Source organism: Sander vitreus, chromosome 12 (genome assembly GCF_031162955.1).
Source record: "Sander vitreus isolate 19-12246 chromosome 12, sanVit1, whole genome shotgun sequence".
Lineage (NCBI taxonomy): Eukaryota > Metazoa > Chordata > Actinopteri > Perciformes > Percidae > Sander > Sander vitreus.
The window spans coordinates 25,821,107-25,844,422 of NC_135866.1; the positions used below are offsets into that span (position 1 = coordinate 25,821,107).

Consider the following 23,316-nt stretch of genomic DNA (forward strand, 5'->3'; position numbering starts at 1 on the left):
TCATATTTAATAGCTCCCTAGACCAAAGGTAAAATATACACGTGACCCATTTAATAGTTTTATGTTTGAAGGTTCACAGAAGGAGTAGCTTCAGTGTGGCTGTGGTGAGTTATGGTCTGTTTCTGCTTCAGATCTCGGAACGTCAGACATTCAGACATCAGATTCACTACAGCAAAACGTTTCTCTACAGGCAAAGAGGAATTATATAGTGTTGCTAATTTTTTTAGGAGTGATAAACAGGAAGCTATCAGACCTTGTGAGGAAGGTTTTGAAAATCCGTAAAGTAAACCACTTAAATTTAAATGTTACTTTGTAACGTTCCATCATTGGGTACCAAAGGGGGATATTGTGAGCTAGCTTTCCTGGAAAAGTTTTATTTCTGCACAGAGTTGAGTTGCATTAGGGCCATGTTAGTTGAACAGGAGATGGTTGTTGGGAATTAATACGTGACTAAATACATAAACCGGAGACTAAATAGCTGAAAAAATAACATCAAAATGCTGCAAAACTGTGATCATCTACTGTGCATTCAAAATACTTAAAAGAAAAATGTTTTCTACCTTGAAAAACAGTCCTTCCGCTGTGTTAGCAAACACAGTGGATAATGTATATACAGTGTATGAAGGAAAATAATAAGGTATCTGTAAGTAGCTTTAAAGTCAAATAAAATACAACTTTTGGTAATGCAGTCTATACTTTTCACATCTGTACTTTTAACTTCATTATTACTATGACAACATAACTTTGACTTATCTAAAAGCAGACACAATGTTCACGGGTGATGGATTACCTAACTCAAGCAATTTTCAAGTCTCTGCATGTTGATTTTCAAAACATACTGAAATGAGCTGAAACCATGGGCTGTCTGAATAGGGAGGGACATCTGCTCAAAAACATCTGGAAGAAATATAGAATGTGTATCATTTGTAGTAAATGGGCGACAAAATGCAGAAAACACTGGTATGGTCCTCCTTAGCTAAGAGAATATACTGTGGATGACTTTCATGTAAAATAAAATGATTTTCTAGTGAGAAAAGCATGTAACTCAGTGTTTTTCCTACAACATATAGGCCTCTCTTCTGAGGACCAGATTGTCATGAAAAGCAAATTACTAATTGTGTCAGAGACATCTGCATCACTGCTGATCACTCGCATGCATCTTCATTTCATCACTTTAGGTCAGTCCACTGATTAAACAAAAAATGTCAACATGAAATGAACAGGTCTTATACTCCTGGCTGCTACTTTACCCACAATGCAACTTGACTTGATTCACGTTTTTTCAGAGTGTGTTATGCTAGTAACAGCCAATGTAGCCTCTAGCCTCAAGCAAAGATGAGGAGTGGGCTTCAGAGGTATGGTGACCTCACTTCTTTCTGACTCCACATCCCCAGATGTTTTCATTTTCATACCTGTAAGTCTTCAGCCCCGATCAACGCTGACTCAAGTGACATCACTTGAGAGCATTTATCACTTTTATCAGCTGCAAAAGGCTTTACACAGCTTTTTCACATAGGCAGTCCTAACACCTGTAAACAGACTTTTGATGGGTAAAATCAGTGGAGTTCCCCTTTAAGACAACAATTATGTGCACACAAAAATGAAGTGAAACCTGTCCTTTGATTGATAAAAACAAGCATTTATAACGGACAGATGCATTCTATATAGGCTACAGCACTATTAAAGAGGTGACCTTGTACTCGTGTCAGTCATAATCAGCACACGAGCATTCAAATGAAGTTTCCTGCTCCTGTTGGCTTGACACTTTTCCTGTTTGCACAATCATGGCAATGAAGACCTAAAAGAGTTCTGGATGGTCATTATAACTAAAACAAAAACAAGGTTTAAAGCCACTATTACTGATATTTCATCATTCATTTTGGTTTTACTGCAGTCATTTCATTCACAACATAAACCTTTACCACCTAAAATAGCAGAATAGCAGAGCTATCCGACTATATAGATTACACCCAACCCGACCTAACTTGGTCATCATAACAAACGGGTCACTAAAATATTTCCCCGGCCAAGAACAGAGCTCTCTTGATATTGGTTTGTATTAGACTTTCAAACAGGTTTCTTGCTTCTATTGTCTTATCATAGATTTCTATTAAAACAATTAAAAAAAAAAACATTTGACTTGACTGTCGTAAACACCAAACCCTAGTCAAACGGACGCCCATGTAGCCTATATTTTTTACAATCCCCACAACAAGAAATCACAGAAAGCGTCACGCGGGCACGGCGAGGTCAGTGACCGCGCACGCCGCCTGTTTATCTCTATGAGAGATTCTCGGGAGCGCGCCCCCCCTGGCCGAGGAAGGTGAGCGAGTGTCTGGAGGGGAGGACTCGGGAGCGCGACCAGCCGAGGGATCGATCGGATTAAACTCGATTTGAGTGAAATTAACACAAAGGAGAGAAGAGCAACGCACACTCGTTGGCGAGGTCGCGGATGCGAAACACGCCGGAGAAATATTTCATGAATAACCAACTTGAACTTTTTTCCTCTGTTTATTTATATTTCAAACGAAAAAGGACCACGGTGGATTTTTTTTCAAGCAAGCGGAGATACTAACCCTACTAACGAGGAGTTGATTTGATAAAAAGCCCGAAGTGACCGAGCTTGTTGGGTAAGCTAACAAATCCTCCTTTTGAATGAGTGCATTTTAAATTTTGTCGAGCATAATTGAATATGAATGTGAGGGTTTCATAGTAACCACTGATCCTGAATCAAACCCGTTTATATTACAGGCTATCTTCATAGTAAGTTTTCCATAGTTTTCCAACGTAGGCTAATCGCACTCTTTAATCAGTCGTGCGAGTTGGGGTTTCAGTCCTATTGGCATTTCATTCAAGGCTAACTCATTGGAAAGCTAATGTTTAAGACTGCTGGTTTATTTAGCTCCTGTTTTATTTTCTCATTTGAGCAGAAAGTCATTGAAGGTCTATGTAGCTGCCATGCCGACATGCTAACAATAGCAAGTTTAGCTTTGCCACCCGCTGCATCGCTCCCACACACGCACAACAGTCCCGTAGATAGTTGAAAAGTGGAAAGAAAAATCTCCAGCACTGCACGGAGAGCCTCTCTGTTTCGGAGTCCTTTCCCTTGACAACTTGTTGAATTTGGTAAAATAAAATATTGACTTAATGCAGTTTTAAAGTGTAAGTGTTAGCCCTGTTAGCTAATTGTGTTGAAGCTTCTAGGAGACACGAGGTGGCTCGAGCGTAGAGGTGAGTCACTGGCCGACTGAATGAGCGGAGCTCTCTGAGTGAGATTCCCAGCGGACAATACTTGGCATATATCGCCAAAAACGCTTCACCAGAGTAGCGTATAGTTAAAACATTTCTACACGAAAGTATAAATAATAGTTTTATTTCCACTAAATACGTGTTTTTGTAAGGGGACACTGTGAAGTGTCCGTAGTAGTCGCTAGTTTATTGGACGGAAGGGACAGAGCAGTGGAGGAGAGGGGGGGTGGGGGCAGTGAGGCCAGGCGGTCATTCCATACAATCGTGTTTTTCCACGTTTTACATTACCAAACCCAATGTTTAAATGTCCGAAACATACTCTCGTCCTTGTGTACCGCTTTGGAGTAGGGAGAAAAGTGTTTTACTTTAATAAAAACCGAGATGAGCGAAGCGTTCCCTGGTCCGGAACGACGTGCGAAATACCGCTGATAGGCTAATTAGCCGTGCTAGCCGCTGGAGGTTAGCCCAGCGCTAGGACACCGAAGTTCTGCTAGCCTGCTAGCCAGCTCTCTTCCCCATTGTGTACGGGCAAAGACCACTTTTTAGCCCCCCCGAGCTAGCTAGTAACCTGCTCGGGGCGGTTATCGGTCGAAGCATAGCTCTTGAGCAAGGAAATTAACTTTCAGCATTTTCACTTCACTTTTTGTCAAGGTTAAAAGGCGAAGTACGTCCTTTCCGTGTTTCGGCTTTTGTTATGAGAGCTTGTTTGTAATGTTACATTGTATCCAGTGACCGAAGTTTGGTAACCTCTGCGGCTACACTTGTTACATTATGTGGACGGGCGAAAACACAGCTCAAAGCACCTGCCCATGTACTTCTCACTAGTCACAGCAACACATACACAAACGGTTGTTTTTTTTCTTTCTTTACAATGCAACTTTATTTCGTGTGTCGCTTGCCCTCTTTCTCCATTATGTGTTCTGTAATCGGTCAACTTGCATAATGGTCACCCTGTCGCTCTCGCATAACTTTGGCTGCGCTATCTCTGGAAAAAACGCGAAGTGTTGTATCGCCAAAAACACACACACACACACACTTCGGTATTCATTTTCACATGGTGGTTTTATTCGCATTCAGTGTACATGTGCTGGTTCGTTATTTTTCTTCCTCTTGTCTGCTATAAAGTCAGGAGCTGCTACCCCCACCACCTTGTGTCTGTGAGCCAAGATGGCAGCTAGTCATGTTTAGTGGGACACAGAGGGAGAGATAAGAGGCCCCGACCACACACACACGTACACACAGCACACAACAGATGTTCAGCACAATTTGGTCTCTCTCTCTTTTCTTGTGGTAAAAGTTGAGGCACTCTTCCCCCATCCAGCCACAAGGCTGCCTTGATTCGTTAAAGAGGCAGTTGGTCTGGACTAAGCTGTAGATAGGACACAAAGTTAAATTACCCCCATTTGATTCGCATGTAGTGACAGCTCAGATTCCTTTTTTTGAATTTAAGATTGTATAGGTTAAATGACCTAATCCAAGCATATGAGTGCTAGTTTTATTCTGCTTAGGGCTTAGAGTTGCCTTTTTTTAATTTAAACTCATGTTGGCTTTTTCTAGAAGTTGGCTTTGATTGTCTTGAATTTGGCTAGGAGGCCTTGGATGAAACAAACCCTGACACCGACATTATTATTATTATTATTATTATTATTATTATATTTCACTTAGGGTAAGATATGGCGATACACCACATGCAGCAAGGTGACTCATACCCTACGAAACACATTGATTTACCATTTAATTGAGATTTCACAGAATTTATGCAATGAAATTTCCAGTCTACTATCCATGCACTGGTGCTCCACATGTTCAGTATACCCCCATTATCTTATTTTAACACATTCAAACTAACATTTCTAATGACCATACAGATTTAACCATGCTACTGTATGCCATGGCCTTGTTCAGTCACTTTAGCTTTTTGTTTTGAACAGGTGTCCCATCAATGTGTCATGCTTTTGAATAAGCTGTTCCCGGTTATTTTGACCTATGAATCATTAGTGTGATCAGCTTTGGTTATCTGAACATTTTCACTCATAATGTGCTACCTTCTATTGACCTTACTCAGAGCAAGATAGATAAACGTATAACAGTGTAGGAAAAGGGGCCAAATGAGGAGAGGCCAAAGGCAAAATAGGTCTGTGTGAGTATACGAAAGAGAGATAAGTCAGTAGTGCCCCTATTGGCGTGCAGAGAGCACTATAACTTGTAGCTGACAACACTGACGTTGTACTCTGCTAGTCAAAATGGCCATTGTTCATGTCTTTGTCCATCCCATCTCATTTGACTCTCTATGCTGTGTTCTCCACCAGCTTACCTTGCTAATCTTTTACTACTTAAGAGTGTAACTCATCAGGCTATTAGGTTTGGAAATTGCTCTCTTTACTCTGACCTTAATTTCTCTCATTTAGATGAAATAACCCTTTCATATATTAAATTATCAGTTCACAACATTTTCTGCAGAATGTTTTTATATTAATATGGATTTTTATTTTCTCTGGAGGCTGAGAGGAAATTTATTTCAAAAGCACATTTTCACTTTCAACGTGAGTTATTGCCCTACTATTATAAAATGAATTCATGTCGAACTGGAAGCATTAGCAGCACACACTCAGATACTTGGTCCATTTAGGTGCCAAAGTTGATTTGCAAATTCAAATGTATTTGCAACATTTGACACAATCAATTGTCATGTCAACATTTTGCAGCCCTAGTATGTTTTTATTATCATCCACGGAGTGTGAAGTAAAGTGACTTGACTAGATGTATTAAACATGGCCTTGTCCAAAAATAGAATAAGAATGAGAGTAATGTCTAAGATACTCATGTCACTGTCAAATTGACTGTTTACGTGAACAATTCTGCCCTATAATTGGATAATAGCCCAACAAAAAGATAAAATCCGAAACACTTTAAAGTTTTTATATATATATATATATATAAAAAATAAATAAATAAACAAACAACACAAACGGTAGCTTTGGGTAGTTGACAAACGGTTAAATCCTATCACCAAGGGTGGAATTTCCACTGTGGATGTGGGAAACGGTCCAGAAACGTTTTAAAATCTGTTTTATCCCCCTGCTCCATTTTTACAGTCAGAGTTTTAAGTGAATTGCTAAACTTTCTCAACATTGTCATTGAGTGCTATCTCTCAGACCATGCTGCCTTTACCAGCTAATGGGTAGAGCTCTTCGGAGGCCGTACACAGCCTTGCAGCAAGCTCTGCAGGGAATTCTACTTTCTTAGCAACATAAAAAATACACCATGTCATGTATATTTTTAGTTTTAACATTTTGAGTTACAGATGAGATGACAGACATTCCTAAAAAGACATTGTAGTTGAACATCGATAAACGACATCTTAATATATAGTGCTTTTGATACAGAAATTGAAAGTGGCAGGCTGATAAATCTATATTGATTTCAGTCTTTATATGATTAAAGTTGCAAAAACATGATCTTTATGCCATAGGTCTCTTCTCTTAAAATTGAAGGTTAAAGATAGAAGCATGGCTAGAAAAAGCACAATAACCAGTTTTTTTTTGGCTGTCAGCAGGTGCCTTCATGATTTTTTTTTTTTTTTATTCAATTAGAAAGTAATGGCTACGAGTTTTTGGGTGAATGCAGATTTTTACCAACTTGACTTTTCTTATACTAGTATTATCTGAAACACCAGAGGACGTACATACCAAATTGGTGAATAAGCAAGAAGTAGTAGAAAAGTAGTCTAGCTATCACCAGACCAAGCTCAGTCTTTTAAGATTGAACATTACGCAATTGGATAGTCCTTCAACCAATCAGACCAACGATCCAGGTGACGTAGCAGCGACAGCGGCATCAACGGGTTGCTGCGCTTCGGTGGCCGACATGTTGAATGTAAACAAGAAGCTGTTTGCCGTTGCTTCTCTATTGTCATCGTGTTAAACCCGCCAATAGCGCGCCAGGTGGATACACCAGTTTGTGATTGGTCCCCGCAGATATGTAATGGAAGCAGGATAGAAAAATGTACAGCTTTCCAGCCTGAGCTGCAGGGCGAAATCAAATCGCCAGCAAATCGTGCTGGGTTTACCCAGTCTAGTAGAAAAGAGAGCAGACGTAAAGGAAAGCAGGCTCCCTGGCAACAGTAGTAAACACATCCATGATAAACGTAGATGTTTGTAGAGGCGAAGCTGCTCGGCCAGTCTTCCCAGCCGACCACGATAAACTGAAAGAGCAGCGCGTGCCTAGTTACAAAAATTTGGACACGCGGCGCGATAACTTGCGGAGCCTTCGCCCTGGAAACGATAGTCGCGGTGACGTCATTTTATGGCTCGCGTCGGGAACACCGCGACTACCGTAAACCTAGCTTTAGACGCCAATACTGAGCAGACATGTTCCCTGTGTAGGGTAGATGGCACCTGATGCTGCAGTGCTCATGTTAGACAGTTTAATGTTGGGTATCTGAGCCAGGGTACTGGTGTTTGTTAGAGTGGCCATTTTGTCTCCTATCATCATGTGTCGTGGATGGCAGCCCTGTTAGCAGACATGAGAAGTGGTGCTGTTGTTTGTCTTCATCTCTTTCATCTTGCCGTCTATCGCTCCACCTCCACCCCTCACCCACCCACTCCCTCTCTACCCATGCATGAGATCCCTCCTGTTCTTTCTACTCTTCATTCTCACCCTTTCCATCCCTCTTTCTATCTCTCTTCATCTTTGCCTGCTTGCCTGTTTCCTCCCCTCCCCTACCTCCCTCCGGTCCTCTCATTTCCAGCCAAAAGGTTAGCGGGGGTCTTTAGCACCGTGGTGACATTCAAAACTGAGTGTCATCGCTGTCTCTCTCTTTCTCTCGCTCTCTCTCATCCCTCCCTCTCACCTGTCTCTCCCTCTGCCCCCTCCTCCTCCGCACTCGCCTCCCCCATCCCCCCATCCTCCTCCTGCAGCGAAGGCCTTCTGGACCAAGTGCTGTGCCTAGAAGAGAGGCTGGCGTTGATACAGCTCTCAAGTGTTTGTGTGTGGGCTGTATGTGTGATAGAGGAGACGGCCTGTCAAGTACATCTCTGACCCATATGTGTGTGTGCCTTTTTAATCTATCCTTGACCTCTCCCAGTGTTGATGTGTGGCATATCCTGTTTTTCCTCTTCATCCTTCAGCTCTCGTGCTCCATCTAACCTTACTGCTGCTGGGAAACAAATAAGCAAAGCTTAAACCCAGGGATCGCCGCTGGAAATATTTGGGAGTTTTGTGTCATCAGCTGCTGATGAATCGCATTGCCGAAAAGTGGCGCCACGTAAATCTCATCAGTTTCTCGATGAGCGCTGTGGTTTAATGGCACTGTTGTGGCATACACACATCCTTCCCCCTCTCATAGTTTTCTATCACCATTTCTCTCCGAGTGATTCACATGGCTGTTGAAAGGTTAAGTGCTGCTTGCTTGTGGATTCAACATCCAGTTAGGAAGATGAAGATGGATGCAAGGTCAGAGGCGAGAGATGTATTAAAAAGGAATGTTAACACCATGCAAGAGAGGACTTGTGTATCTCTCCAGTAAACCTGTTCCTATCACACCTCTTCTTAAATGACTGTTGCGTACATTTTTGGTAGCTAATGTTGGTCATTATTTATATCAGTCAAATGACTCCAACGCCAACAGCTGGATTTTCATCCTGATGAAAAATGTAACTCGGCTGTAGTTCTGAAAAAAAAAAAAAAAAAAAAGTGCTTAGGAGGTCCTGAGCTGGATTCAAACCCACAACGGAAGCACTTTTGATCCTGTGGAGCGCATTGACTCTGGAAAAAGGGGTGTGTATGTGTGTCTCAGGGGAGACGTTACCCCACAGCTTTATATGAAGGACTCTGGAAGTTAATTGGTTGTTAGCAGGCAGGCAGGTGAGGCAGGGAGGGGAACCAGCCAATCTCTGGGGACACAGTTCAGACCTGCATGTCCCCATTGGTCTAAAAGGGCATGTCAATAGCAGTGATTGATTAGGGAGGTGTGGGGGTAGCATGCGTGTGTGTGTTTCTGTTTGCTCTTGCATAAAGGAATAGTTTAGTGTCTTCAGTATTGTGGGAAATTCCTCATGAAAACCCTTTCTTTGGAAGTTCATATCTTATTCATATTTTGTTTAAAAATGAAAATCTAAACTGAGAAACAGAAAGGTACTGCCTGTGGTGTTGCTCAGAATTTTTTCCAAAGCTTCATCTTAATCTCTCGTCACAGGGATGACGCATCTCTCAACAGCCCAAAACCACTGGTGGTTTTTTTGAATAGGCTGAAGAGACTCCTAGCTAGTGACGAATCCTGTAGATTTTGAAATGTCTACCCCTTTTGAAAGTTTGACAAAAGTGGCAGGGGTTTCCCCAAAGCCTGTAACAGCTACAGTGATAACTCATTTGCATCACCGAGCAACAATTTCCCCCTCACCTGGAACAGTTTGATTTCTGATTTTCTTTTAAGTCCATTGACTTTTTGAGCAAAATTCAAGCATCCATATTGAAATATTCACATGAAAAAAATAAACTAACAACTGAATCTAGAGGAAAGTTACCTTCTTTTTTTTTTTTTAAATGAATTGAAAACACAGGTCTGATGTTGCCAGTCGCTGTGGTTCAGTCATAATACTCCAGCCAGTCAGACACTTTGGCGAGGTTAAACCATCATTGGTTGTCATTCTGAAGGGTAGGTATACCTCATCTGACCTGGCCAGGGTTCGAAATTAACACCCGCCAAATGTGGGTACATTTTCCGTTTGGCGAGTAAATCTCAGAGGGTTCTGTTTTTCAGTCTTCATTTTGGTGAAACTGCAGCTACTTTCTTCTGTTCCCATTCTCTCTGTATGTCTGAGCTTCGCGGGGATGGGCTGACACACGCACCAAACGCCAGCCACCACGTCACTTCTGTTTACTGATAGCTACCGTTTACCTCAGGCTAAATAATTAGCTAGTAAGTGCAGATTTTTGGCAGCCAGCTTTCCAAAAGAAAGCACAATGAAATTAAATGTTAACTCATTATTAACCGTTGACCGACAAGCAGGAAACGGAGTCTCAGTTCACCCGTCTGGGAGGCTCTGACACACTTTCCGCACTCCGTGTCCGAGCTGTAGGCTTGTACCAGTGTTGATGTTCTGTGCGTTGTCATGGACACACATGCAGCCAATTTTCGGGAACCTGCAGGTTGTCATGCTATGTGTCTGCCTGGTGTACTCTCGGACGGCCGATTTACCTCGCCGGTCCTCATCACTAGTTTCATGTGTCACGTAGCTCTCCTCAAGCTGAAAAACGGAGGAGCTTGAAACTCAACTTGCGGACAGTGGACCTGGCATCGTGATGTGACTTGAGTGTAGGTCGGAAGCTAAAGCGGTTTCATAAACTAGTCAAACATCGGTTGAACGTATGTCATGTATGAATTGAGTTTGAGGTTATAGATGTAGTATATTGCTCAGATGAGCTCTTAAAGCTTTAGTGCGTAACCTTTTGATATTAAAGGTGCTCTAAGCGATGTTGGGTGACGTTACTTCTTGTTGACGTTCAAAGTATTGCGATCATGTAAGGCTGTATCATGTGGACGCGCCAACAGTGTTATTACTTAGAATTCCTCATGGGGGAGACAGAAACTACGCACTATAGCTTTAAGAATTGGTATTGTCGGGGTTGTCGAGGGTTTTCAACTGGTGATAAAACCAGACAGTGAGTGCTTGAGTTCACTCTGGCTCAAGCTATCCATGTGAGACGGTATGTCTTGCGTATCTTCATGATTTGCATCAGCTCGTTCCAAGAAATTGTAAATAAGTTTTGGGACCATCATATATATCTAGTGACCTCTTTAGTAGATGAGTGGAGCAGACCAGTCACAACCAAAACGGTGTATTTTTATACAGCATTTCACAGCAATAAATCCTTAAGCAATACATTAAATGGCAATAAATCCTTCTCTTCATCATATCCTGCATTTCACAAGTCCAGAGGAGGACCTTGAGTCGGTTTGTGATGTTTTTGTGAATGTGTAGTGACTTGACTGAAGTTAAAATGGTTGCAGCCAGTTCTTGTGAGTCTGTTTCTGTGGAAATCGCCTCCAACGTCAGGTATGTTAATTTGCTCCAGTTGTAAACGTGTAAGCTTTAAAAGATCCACAGCAGTGTTACTGTTTGAGCCCGTCATTTGCATCGTTCCTGAGAGCTTTTCACTTTCAACAGACGCTGCTCACCTCGTCGTCGCCACTACATGTCCTTGTCTAGGGAGCATTTATAATAAGAGTTGTAGCTACAAGACAATGTGGAATAAGATTACCACTATATTGAAACTACGGGTGGGGGGGAAATATCGAAAATCGTAAGTGTTGTGATTTTTTTTAATCCAGTGATTCACCTAAATATTTCTGTTTTATACGGTACCACTGACAACAACTACATCATATCAGTTTTCTGACCAAAAGCAGAAAATGCAGAACATCCATGTCATGTACCTCTTCTAGAAAACAATTGGTTTTTAGAAATGTCTCATGATATATTGTCTCTAGAAGTGTTTTATTCAACTTTTGTTTATGTTAAAGAACGAAAAGAAAATCGCAATACTCAATAATATCAAATCGCGATACAAATCGACTCGGCACCCATGTATCGTGAAAGAATCTAATCAGGACAAAAGCATATCGTCCCAGCCCGAATTTGAAACAAACTCCAATACAGTTTTGTCATCCAGCATGGGACAATATGAAAAGATTTTCCATGCCGGTGTGCCAAAATATAATCTGGTGTAGTCTTTCTTTTGACCTTGAATGTGAAAGATTTAGTGCTGACAGTCTCTGAAAGGTTTTAAAACTGACAGTGCAACATTTTAAAATGATTCCTATTAGCAAGGAAGTTTTTTTACTTATTTAACATAAATAACAAAGCAGAGAATTCACACAATAATTGATAGTGTAAAAATACATTTAGTCTCTTTTCCATGCTGTACTTCCCTATGTTTTCTATCCCTCTTTTACTGTGTCATCACATACACACCTGCATCCCTCACCCTCTTTTTAATTCACTCACAGATGCAAGTGATTTTCAAAGACTAGACGGAGTCAGTTTCAGAGACCCTATAACAGGTTCTTTAGCTCAGTGAGCACCTGCTCTCTCTCTCTTCCTCCCCCCCCCCCCCCCCCCAGCAGGTTCCTTGGCCACCCCCCCTGTGGCCTACTTCTCTCTCCTGTGCCTGTCTCTCAGCCTGTGTCCTCTGGGATCAGACTGGTAGCCGGCCAGTGGTTTTTCCTACCACATGGTAAAGGCAGGGAACAGATTGGATAAACACAGCCCTTTCCTGCTGACCCACCCCCCTTCCCAAAACACACATACACACACACACACACACACACACACACACACACACACACACACACACAGTCCGTTAACGAAGCAGCCGTGCGTAAAATAACCAGATTTTCTCTAGCTTCACTGCTTCTCTCTTTCTTCTCTCGCTTTCTTGATCCCTCCTCCTCCTCCTCCCCTTCTCTCTTCCTTCCTTCCGGGCCTCAAATCCCAGCCCCAAACACACTGCCCTGCATCCCCTCACTTGAGCGTAATTACACACACAGCTAGCCAGCTCCTGAGTGCTGTCCTCCATTTGGGAACAAAGGTATAAATTATAGCAGCTTAGATCCTAGTGGTAATGGGAGGTGGGAGGGTGCACACGTGCTCTCCAGAGGAAGAGGGAGATCACTCACTCCTTCAGGTGTCTAGTTAAGTTGGGTCTGTTAAGCTTTTTTTGTAGTTTGTTTCGTCGGCTGTGTTTCGTTTCTGTGCCTGCCTGTCTGTCTGTGTCTCAGTGGAAAAATGGTGTTGACATGGCAGAGATTTCCTGTAGTAAAGCCTGGAGGCTACAGACAGTTTAGCTGCCAAACTTTTAACCACACAGACACAACTGCATTGAGCTGCTGTTGGCTAGACTTTAACCATCTTCCTTCTTTCACCCACGACTAACACTGCATACACGGAGTGATTTGGGACTGTTTGATTATGATATAGCAGACTAGTTAGGACAAATAAAATCGAAAGTCTTATTGTTAAAAGGAACGGAATAAGGAAGGGGTCTTTCTTGTCTCTCAGGTGTGACTTCGGTGCATCGAGGGGGACAACTGCAAGCAAATTGTCCAGCAGATTCCACAGACGATTTTAAATAGGCTTTCAAAGATGTGTAGAACAGAAGTTTTGTCGAGGAGGGCAGAGTGCCTGCAGGTGACGTCACTGTCTCTGACACCTTCAGTCAGACTGGAAGAACAGTTACATCATCTGATGTAGGTATTGGTTGGAGTGAAAACTTGGATACTCTTGACACTGTGGGACCTGCAATTTTCAGACATTTTCACAATGTTAAATAGCCCAAAATAATTATTAATACATGTAGATGATATACAAACTGCACAATACTGCATAATGACACCATTTCTAAATCAACCCAAGCATGATTTTCTACATGGTCTGTAAAGTTTTCATATTGGTCAGGCTCTACTTTCCAGTACTTTGAACATGCATTCAAGTGTAAGTTACAGTATATGTATCTGTTAAAATATGAGAAGAGCCTTTTTATAATGGGGTTCAGCATTGATTGCAGTTTTCATTAGAGTATTGTTTAGTTTTCTGTTAAATTAAGACCCCTCTGATGCACTACAGCGAGTAATACCGCTGACTGCCAGAGAAGCCATTCACTTGCACAAACTTGGCTTGGCTGAATAGATGACCTCAATAATTGTGATCAGACAGAGCTGCACAGTCAGTGTGAATACCTGAGCCTAGCTGGTGATTGGCAGTTAGTTTATCAATATTTGTGTTAGAGCCACTCAGTGATTACTTATGGTTTTAGGTAAGGTGGAACTTATGGAGCTGATGTTGTTGGACTCACAGGCTTGTGTGCCTGCCTCTGGCAGTGAGGCACACTTTTCATATTTCTTCTCACTATGTTTAAACTGGGTAATAAAAATGTCAGCCACTTCAAAGTCTTGATACGGTATCTCCTATTTTGGGACATAAGCAGCCTGGGGTTACATCACATATAGTCTATATCGACGACGTTTCATTTTCGGGATTGTTCATGTGCTGCCAGAAATTTCGCCGGATGTCCCTAATTTTCGGCCAGATGTCCGTCAACCTTCCACTTTTTTGTGTTGCCGTTCTAAACTCTGGTTGATTTATGAGGACTATGGTTAACTGCTCCTCAGATCTCTGCAGGGTAAATCCAGACTAAAACAACTTTTGAACGAGCACATGTTCCCCCAAAACAAGTTCCTTCCTGAGGCTATTTTGCAAGGGCACCGTTGCTCCGTCCAGCACTTAGCCCAGAATGTTTTGTGGACTAGCCAGACCCTCCTTTGCAGCGCTGTGGAGGAAGGTCTGGCAATGCGAGACTACATCACAAAAAACAACAAAGCAAAGGCCTCCCTTCAATCCTGAAACCATCTCAGCTGTCCAGAGTGCTTCTATTATGTTTCCCAGGAATTACCAGTAGCCTAAGGTAGCAGGTTACATGACCTTATGTCAAGATACTGCCCCAAGCTTCCTTAAAACCATTTTCCAATATTGTTTGGACGGTTCTAGTTCCTCAAATGTGAAAATGTATTGCTTTTCTTGGGTCTTTTAATATAGTAAGGGAAATACTATTGGGTTTTGGATTCTTAGTCAGACAAAACATGACATCAGTAGGGTTGTCCTTGGGTTTTTAAAGTTCTTAGGTGCAAATTATGTCATACACTTATTTGCATATTAGTGACACCATCGCACAATTATTTGCATAAAGCTTATGGATTGTCGGTTGCGGCAAGGGAGAGATCACTAAAGCAAAGCTTGGAGAAGCAGCTGGTCCACCTTAAAGGTCAGCCCACCTTTAAAGGCCTCATGAAGTGAAAAATGCATTTTTCCAGTGTTAAGCCTGTGTCCCCATGATGTATGTTCATTTATCTATTCTATGCCAAATATTTGTTAAAAAAAAAATACAATTTTGAGCATTTTTACATTATACTCATGGTTGGTTCTCTTCCTGTGTTCCTTGCGGGCATTTACTGATTTTATGTCTGATGAAAACCTTTTTAGCAAGTTTTAATGTCCCGCCCCCATGACTACAAATCCTCCCTGTTACCTGATCTGACACAGACCACAGGAGCACTTAGTTAGGAGGATTATATGATAAGGTGCTGTAAGCAGGTTAAATAAACCTATACATGTGACTAAGAAAAGACGGGTATTTTGATAGTTTATAACAAGAGATAAATGAATGAACAAAGACAGGATTAAAACTAGGAAAATGTATTTTCGTTTTTGTGTGTGAGTGACTGATGTGAACAACAATCGTTGAAATTTGCCCAGTATTAAGCGAGAAAGCAGTGACCAACAGTCGCAGACCGGGCTGCAATCTAACCCTATAAGGCAAATGTGCATCGTCAATTTTGTCCATGAAAAAGAAAAAACAGTTTTGGCCACTGACGGGCTCAGATTATTATTGTCAGTGTCTGACATTATGGAACGGATCCCTACAGAGGTAGGCCTTTTTAAAACCTCTAAGACCTTTCTGTTTAACCAGAAACGGCTCTGAGATCGCTAGCGCTAAACCCACCAGACTCCATTTTAAAAAAAAAAAAAAACACTTACACTTCGCATGTAAATCGGTAAGCTGTGTTTATTTAAACCAAAACTAGAGTTGTGATAGTTGAAAAAGTGGAAGACTGCCCAAAACGGATTTTCATAGTTTTATTTTGTTTCTGTTGACTTGAAAGAAGTTTGAAAAACATAAGGTGGCGAGAAGTCCTGCACAACAGACTTTCTTCCTGTGGTTCCATGTTAAGCTATTGTCAGTCTGGCGGGGGATGGTGGAGCGTTATGCCCATGCAGCACTATTGGCTACTTTAAACGGCAATCAATAGCCAAGAAAAGTCCCTCCCTAGCTTCTTGTTTTTACCAGAAATACGTAACTATGTGGAAACAAATGGCACTCTGACTTCCGTTTTCATGAGGTCTTTAAGGTAGGTAGGGTAGGTAGGTAGGTACTTTATTGATCCCCAGGGGAAAATTCAAGAGTTAGTTTAATTAGAGAAGTTAGTGAGCCTGTGCTGAAGTTGTCACTAGCACGTGACTAACCCTCTTCACTTTAACCAGAAGTTGAAGCATGCTGCACCTAAAGCTGTATAATGGCAGGGAAAGCCCTGCATTTGACGATGTCACTTTGCTGATGTCTTGTGTTCTAGATATTTCAGTTTTTTGGCGTTTTTATAGACCAAATGAGTAATTGTACAAAATAATTTGCTGATTAATTCATAATAAAAATAATCATTACTTGCTTCTTTCTTTCATAGTTTCCCTCTGTTAAGCAACAACATAGTATTTCTCCAGCATTCAGTGTTTTAATGACATTTTATTCAGGGTTACTTTTGACACTTGTAAACATGGACAAGTTACCCAACTCTGATACTGCGGTACGTCTTTCAACACTAATCTGTAAATTAATCTGTTTCAGATAAACAATCCGATAATATTAATAATGAGGACCTCATCTACTATTATATGTAAAGGATTGTCTTTTGTAAGAATATATTTACTATAACTGATGTGGACAACCGCATGAATGACATATGTACTTTTACTTTTCCATTATGATGTACTGGGAATCACTTCTAAAACCGTTATATTGTTGCACCCCTAATAATCGAGAGGAGTAATGGCTTTCTCGCAGGGATGATGGGAGTTTGATTTTGTTTTTGTCCCTTCAATATTCCCCCGTGTTTAGAGCTTGAGTATGTCAGCTGTCACCTCTGAAAACACTGATAAACATCAGTGTGGTCTTGTGAAACCACACAAGTGAACACAACTTCCCAATTTTGTTGTGTTTACGTTTTCTGACACTGGGTAGATTTGTTAAAGCGCTGTTGGATACGAACTTGAGGGCCTGCTATGCTGCTGATAAAACACATAAGTATGTTAACCATCTGGTATCGTAGCCTAAGCTGGCGGTATAAGAGGCAGGCAGATTAGTAGTGGTGCTGTGTTAGGGATGCAACGAACAATAATTTTATATTGATCTGTTTATTTTCTTAATTGAATAATCATTTGTTCCATACAATGTCAGAAAAGGAGTAAAAAAATGACAATCACAATTTCTCAAAGCCCAAGAACAATTGTTTGTCTGACCAAGAGTCCAAAACCAATATATAAAGAGATGAGGCACAAAATGGTCTCGTATGCGAGCATGCAAGGTCATTGATTCATACCATGCTGTACCAAATAAAGGATGTGACCATATCATGTGCTTTGTGTGACCAACTGAAAAAGTGCTACCAGTGAAAAAGTAGTCTAAATATGGTGTAATTTCATGGAAGACCAAGAAAACTAAAAGATATTCATAACTGAGAAGCAGGAACCAGTGCATTTGATAGTTTTGTTTAAATATAAATATTTAAATGTTATTCAATTATCAGACTAGTTGCAGATTGACTTTCTGTAGCTCAACTAATCAATTAATTGACTAATTATTTCAGCCTGACTGTGGCGTTCAAATTGTGTATGTTTGTGTTGTCGGACAACTGCACAAATATTAAATGGGGATTCACTTGTTGTTCTTAAATGCTAGTCAAAGTTAGCAGTATTTTCTGTGATGCTGCACTAAAACCGTTGCTCAAAACACTATTGATTGTGAAGTTGTCTGGACACCATACAGATCGGACAGGTCATTGTGATGGACAATATTTCCACACAAAATGAAAGTTACAGTGACATATGGAGACATACATTTGGATTTTAAAACACGTCTGATTCACTTGATTGTGTTGAGTGTATACTAAAAGGCTATGATGTTTACAATGGTGGGGCTGTGTGGGTGTGTTGCTACAGGTACCAATCAGATAATGAAATATGTATAGTGTGAAGGCTTATCTGATTCCAAGACACTTTATGCTCTTTTTTTTTTTTTTCTTCTTCAACTTGGAAAAAGTAATTAAGGCAGAAATAGTTTGCTCTCATATCCTAAAGCTTATGATGTGAACAGTACCTGGTATTTTCACTTTAATATATTTGATTGGCCAGAAGTTTATGTTCCAATGATGGCAGAAAGCGCAGTGCTATGGCAAAAGTTGAGCCAGAATCCGTGTTTTTTGCCAGACCTTTGCCAGATCTTTGGGTTTCTATTAGGGCTGCAGCTATCGATTATTTTAGTAATCGAGTATTCTACCGATTATTCCATCGATTTAATTGAGTAATCGGATAAGAAATACTTTTGTTTTATTAAGAGCAATAATAAACAACAGTTTGGTTACATTTTCAGAAAAAGCTACATTTTTGTTGCCTACATTGCGTACAATATCATCTCTCAAAAAACTAAACACATGAAGTGCATTTAAGTGCCATATTACATTGTAAAATTTTTAAAGAAATGTTCTGAAATGACATCAACCTCACACTAAGGCATACATTAAACATACATAAACATAACCTTAAGTTGTGCAACTTAACTTTCAAGTTTCATCCTGAGACTGATCTGTATATAGGCCTATGTAAATATTAATTATACTCAATCTATTTTAATTTATATATTTGATTACAATGCTACACAGCTCTGTTACACTTATGCTAGTAGATCGTTGATCAGCTGTTTCTCCGTGAAGAGAGAGAGTGAGAGAAAATGGTGCACAACAATCAGCTGTTTCTCTGAAGGGATAGTCAACAAGTCGGCTCTTTAGATCAGATTGTGGTCACTGCTATGTATTTTCTTGTCTTTGTTTTTGGTAGTTGGTGTGTTTGGTGTAGTTTCATCGTCCATACAACTCCGTGATTTACTTTTGTCGGGTCCGCTTCGTGGAATGGATGAGAAATGTTTTCCGTTGAGATGCTGAAGCACTGACGTCGTGTTATTATTGTGGTAAGCTAGTTTGATTTTTCAGTAGACACACTATCCAGAGTTTTCGTTTTAATTACGTTTGAACTGATTCCAAACTTTGGACACTTTCTGTCGTTTTCTTCAGCCTGTCTCTTCTCTTAGCCCCTCACTATTTACTATTTGTGTCGCCAGCAGACTGAGCAGCGTCTGGTGTGCGACAATAATAATGATCCGTGTGGAAACACCGCCCGTCAGCAATACAACGTTGGTAACATTGATTTAATGAAGCTTCGAGGCAAATCATTTTGCATCGAGGATTTTTTTGTAATCTAATTATTCGAGGAATCGTTTCAGCCCTAGTTTCTATGGTTGTTGGTATGGACATGGTCTTTCCTCCTCCTGGACTCCTTAACACATGTGTTTTGGCCATGGCTGGGGAGGGGAGTGTGGTGGGCTAAATGCCTCATCCTTTGATGAGATTTGGTGTCTAAAGTGGCACACTGACTGTTCACCTAATTCCTGTTGCAGTGACAGCTGGGCCTCAATGCATGCGTGTGTGTGTGTGTGTGTGTGATAGAGATGAGAGCTTAGGCTGAAATGGCAGAGGAAGTGGTACAGAAAGTTAAAACAAAGCTGGGGAAAGCAGAAGTCTTATCTTATTCAATGACTGAATAGCCTGAAGAAGTTTTCACTCAGGAAAAGAGGGATGAACAACCCTGGAGAGGGTCAGAGGTGGATGAGAGAAGAGAGGTGACATGCAGAGGTAATGTGTCCAGCTCTGTCCAGGGTGCAGACAAATGTTATCTTGTGGAGGCTAATTTCTAGAGGCGGGTGAGAAAGAATCCCTTGCCTTCCTACTTTTATCTACTGTAGAGCTGTGATCTGATGAAAGCCCCAAGGCTTCGGCACACACACGAGCGTATACAGCAACATTTATTCTGTATTGTAGAATTCAGTCTAATGTAGTGTGCGTCTGACTGAGTTGACAGGAAATCAGTTGCCTTGGTAGTAACTTGTTGCAAAGGATGTGAAAATACACTCAATTACACTCACCTGCCATGCACGCACGCACGCTCGCGGTCACATGCACTTTTCTTTCTTTCTGTAGTGATTGAAATGCACAGGAAGTGATGTAACTCCACAGCGCTGCTGCTTTGTCTATTCTATCCTTTTTTATTTCTTGTATATTCTGTATGTCTTGTGTCTTATATTTGCTGCTGTAGCACAAAAAGTTCCCAATTTGGGATCAATACATTTTTATGCCAAGGCCAATATTTTCGCCATTTATTATAACTTTTTCATCTGAACTACGTGAAAATGAATTACTAAATAACATATTGAGTACTTTAAATCACAAGTTTCACTCGGAATTGTTATACTTCTATTATTTGACAATTGTGGGGAAGTAAAAATGTAATCTGTAATTACATTACATAAAAAAAATTACATTTTTTTCCCACTGTGCGGTTATTCCATCTCTTTTTATATACACAGGTTTTTGCAGCTGGCTAATTCATGACGTGTAAACATTGAAACACTACAACGCTATCCCATCCCTCTCAGCCAAGAATGGAGAAATGTTGAGTTATAACTGAGCAGTCTCGTGTGTGTGTAGAGGTCTGTATGCAGGGCTCAACGCTAACTTTTTCAATTGACAATACAGTTGCCATGTTTTAAATGGCCTATATTTGGAGCAATTCATTTCTTATGTAACTATACCACACATTTTAATGTAACAATGAGAGAATGGCTTGCAATATAATTTCCCAACCCTCTCAAATACGGGTGCAACGGATCACAAAACTCACGGTTCGGACCACGGTTTTGAGTCACAATCGGATCAATTTTCAGATCGGCACAAAAAAGGGGGGAATTTAAATGATTATTAAAAAGTTACTAGTTAAAAAGTTATTGCTGTTAAACGACAAACGGATGAGAAAAGGGTATTTTACAATAACTTTGAACGCACCACGAGGTTTACCAGTTTTTAGTAAACCTTTTATTCACGTCTGTGGTGTTTTTCAGACAACAGCAGTGACCAGTGCCAGTTTGAGTCTTTTAGCTCATAGCTTTAGCGTCAGACTGTTGTACGTCCCGCTGTTGGAATCCTCTACAGTCACACTTTTACACTGTTTAGCTGTCAGCATTTTAACCGTGTTTAATCCAGTTACTACTGTAGCTAACGGAAGGCTAACGTTACCTGCTGTGTAATGCGCTATTAGTGTTTACTAGCGTGACATGCAGTGATGCTTCTGTTGCCTCTGACATCTGTTTTGGAGCATCGGAGAGCAGCGCAGACATTTAAGTGGCACCGTAATGAGGCACCGAAATCGGCGTTGCTATTCTGTCCGGTAGATACCTACCTGCATGCGCCGTTAATGTGAACAGGAAATTGCGTTGTCTGTATCTTTTCACCGCAAGCGTGTGTGTGGAAAGTGGTCCCACAACAGCTGAAAAGTGGTGTTGCGCACCAACGGAGTCATGCTGCAAACACAATATTCTAGTTGTGTTGTCTGTTCTTGTGGTGTGTTCATGCACTAGATGTACAGAACCACGTGGTGATTGAACCAATTACTTATATAATAAGTACAAAATATTGGTTGTGGCTGTAGCTCTTTAGCCAACCGGCTACTGTAGAGAATACAGGGATGTTGCTCTACCAGACACTTCTTTGTTTTGGCCGGGAAGGCAGCATATCCCTGTGTTCAGAATTTCATTGGCTATACGGACTGTCAGACATCAGTACAATCGGTTGCAATTGGCTGTGTCTGTAAACAAAAGTAGAGGGGTGTGCACCTTCTTTCACCACAGGCACTTGTTGGCTATTGTAGGCTGTGGACGAGACAAGGAAGCTCCTATTGGTTCAAGTGAGGTGTCAATCAAAAGGTCTGACTGCAGCGGTGGATTTGATACCGGAAAACGGCAGATGATTACATGATTTACTCCAGGGAATATAGTGGATCATTGAATATCTGCCACGAAATTTGAAATTTAAAAGCTGTTCATGGATATATTTTAATGTCACTATGTGTTTGGACTACATAGTTTACTGGATTTGATCGTCTGGACCTTTGTCAATGTAACAAGACCGTTTTTTTCGATAATCGATGCCGTGGATTAAAATGAGGCTTCAAATGTGAGTTGCTTCAATTTTTTAATTGTTTGTTACTCTGACAGAGGCGGTGATTGTACCTGCTGTTGTGATTGTAACTTGAAATGGTTTCCATCAGTCGTATCACAAGAGTTGTAGCTTTCCAAAGATGGGAGTTGTGTAAATAGCATGATGCGTACAATAAAGGCTGACGGCCCGTGGAACGTTAATGGGTTAATATCTGTACATCCCTTGCCTGCCCTTGCCTGTTGCTGACCATATTACAGTAAAGGGTTGACCAGCACCACAGCAGGCTCCCAGCAGAATGCCCAAAGGGCTGAAGTTTTGCTGTAGTCCGGTGTCATGCTTAGAGGTGGGCATCGTTTGGGTTTTTTCTGATACCGTGGTAAAACGATACTTTTAAAATGGTGCCTGAACCGATACTTTAAAAAAAATAGGGGAATAGGGTATTTTACAATAACTTCAAATGCACCACGAGGCTTACTAGTTTCAAGTGAACGCACCGCACCGTCTGTGTGTTTTGTGTTGCTTAACGTCACACTATTGGAATCCTCTACAGTGAAATACAGTCACACTTTACATTGTTTAGCTGTCAGCATTTTAACAGTGTTTAATCCAGCTGCTAGCTAGCGGTAGGCTAACGTTACCTGCTGTCAAGTGTAGTGTTAACTAGCGTCACATGCAGCGATGCTCCTCTTGCCTCCAACGTCTGTTTCAGAGGATCAGAGAGCAGCGCAAAAGGCATTTAATTGGCACCGAAATCTGCGTTGCAATTCGGTCCGGTAGATACCGGTCGTTTAGGCACCGGTGTCATATTATCCCCGGGTACCCAACCCTAGTCATGCTAATGGGGACTGTTGGCCATGGTTGTAATATTCTTTGTCACCAAGAAACTCGAACAGTAGTTTAATTGTGATAAAGTAGAGCAACTTTTATAAATCTCATAGGGAACATTTTAGGTACTAATTAGACTAGCATGGGAGGATAATTGGTTTCTTGGTTACTGAATAGGTTAAATTACTTGCATTCCATTCAGAAATGAAACTCTGTGGCTGCTTAATAGATCAGAATATCAGTTTTACTTTCTTTTCTGTGATCTTTACAAATGTGCCAAATTGTGGAAACTTGTGTACTCAAGGTTTTATTTC

At 41.0% G+C, this 23,316-nt stretch overlaps 1 protein-coding gene across 1 annotated transcript in view; it reads left to right on the forward strand.

The window, feature by feature from the left end:
* The first annotated feature begins 2,318 nt into the window (after window positions 1–2,318).
* Window positions 2,319–23,316, forward strand: part of chd7 (chromodomain helicase DNA binding protein 7) — an 81,936-nt gene continuing 60,938 nt past the window's right edge. The window contains exon 1 of the mRNA XM_078264856.1: window positions 2,319–2,630. The gene's annotated coding sequence lies outside the window, so the exon portion shown is untranslated. The remainder of the gene's footprint in view (window positions 2,631–23,316) is intronic.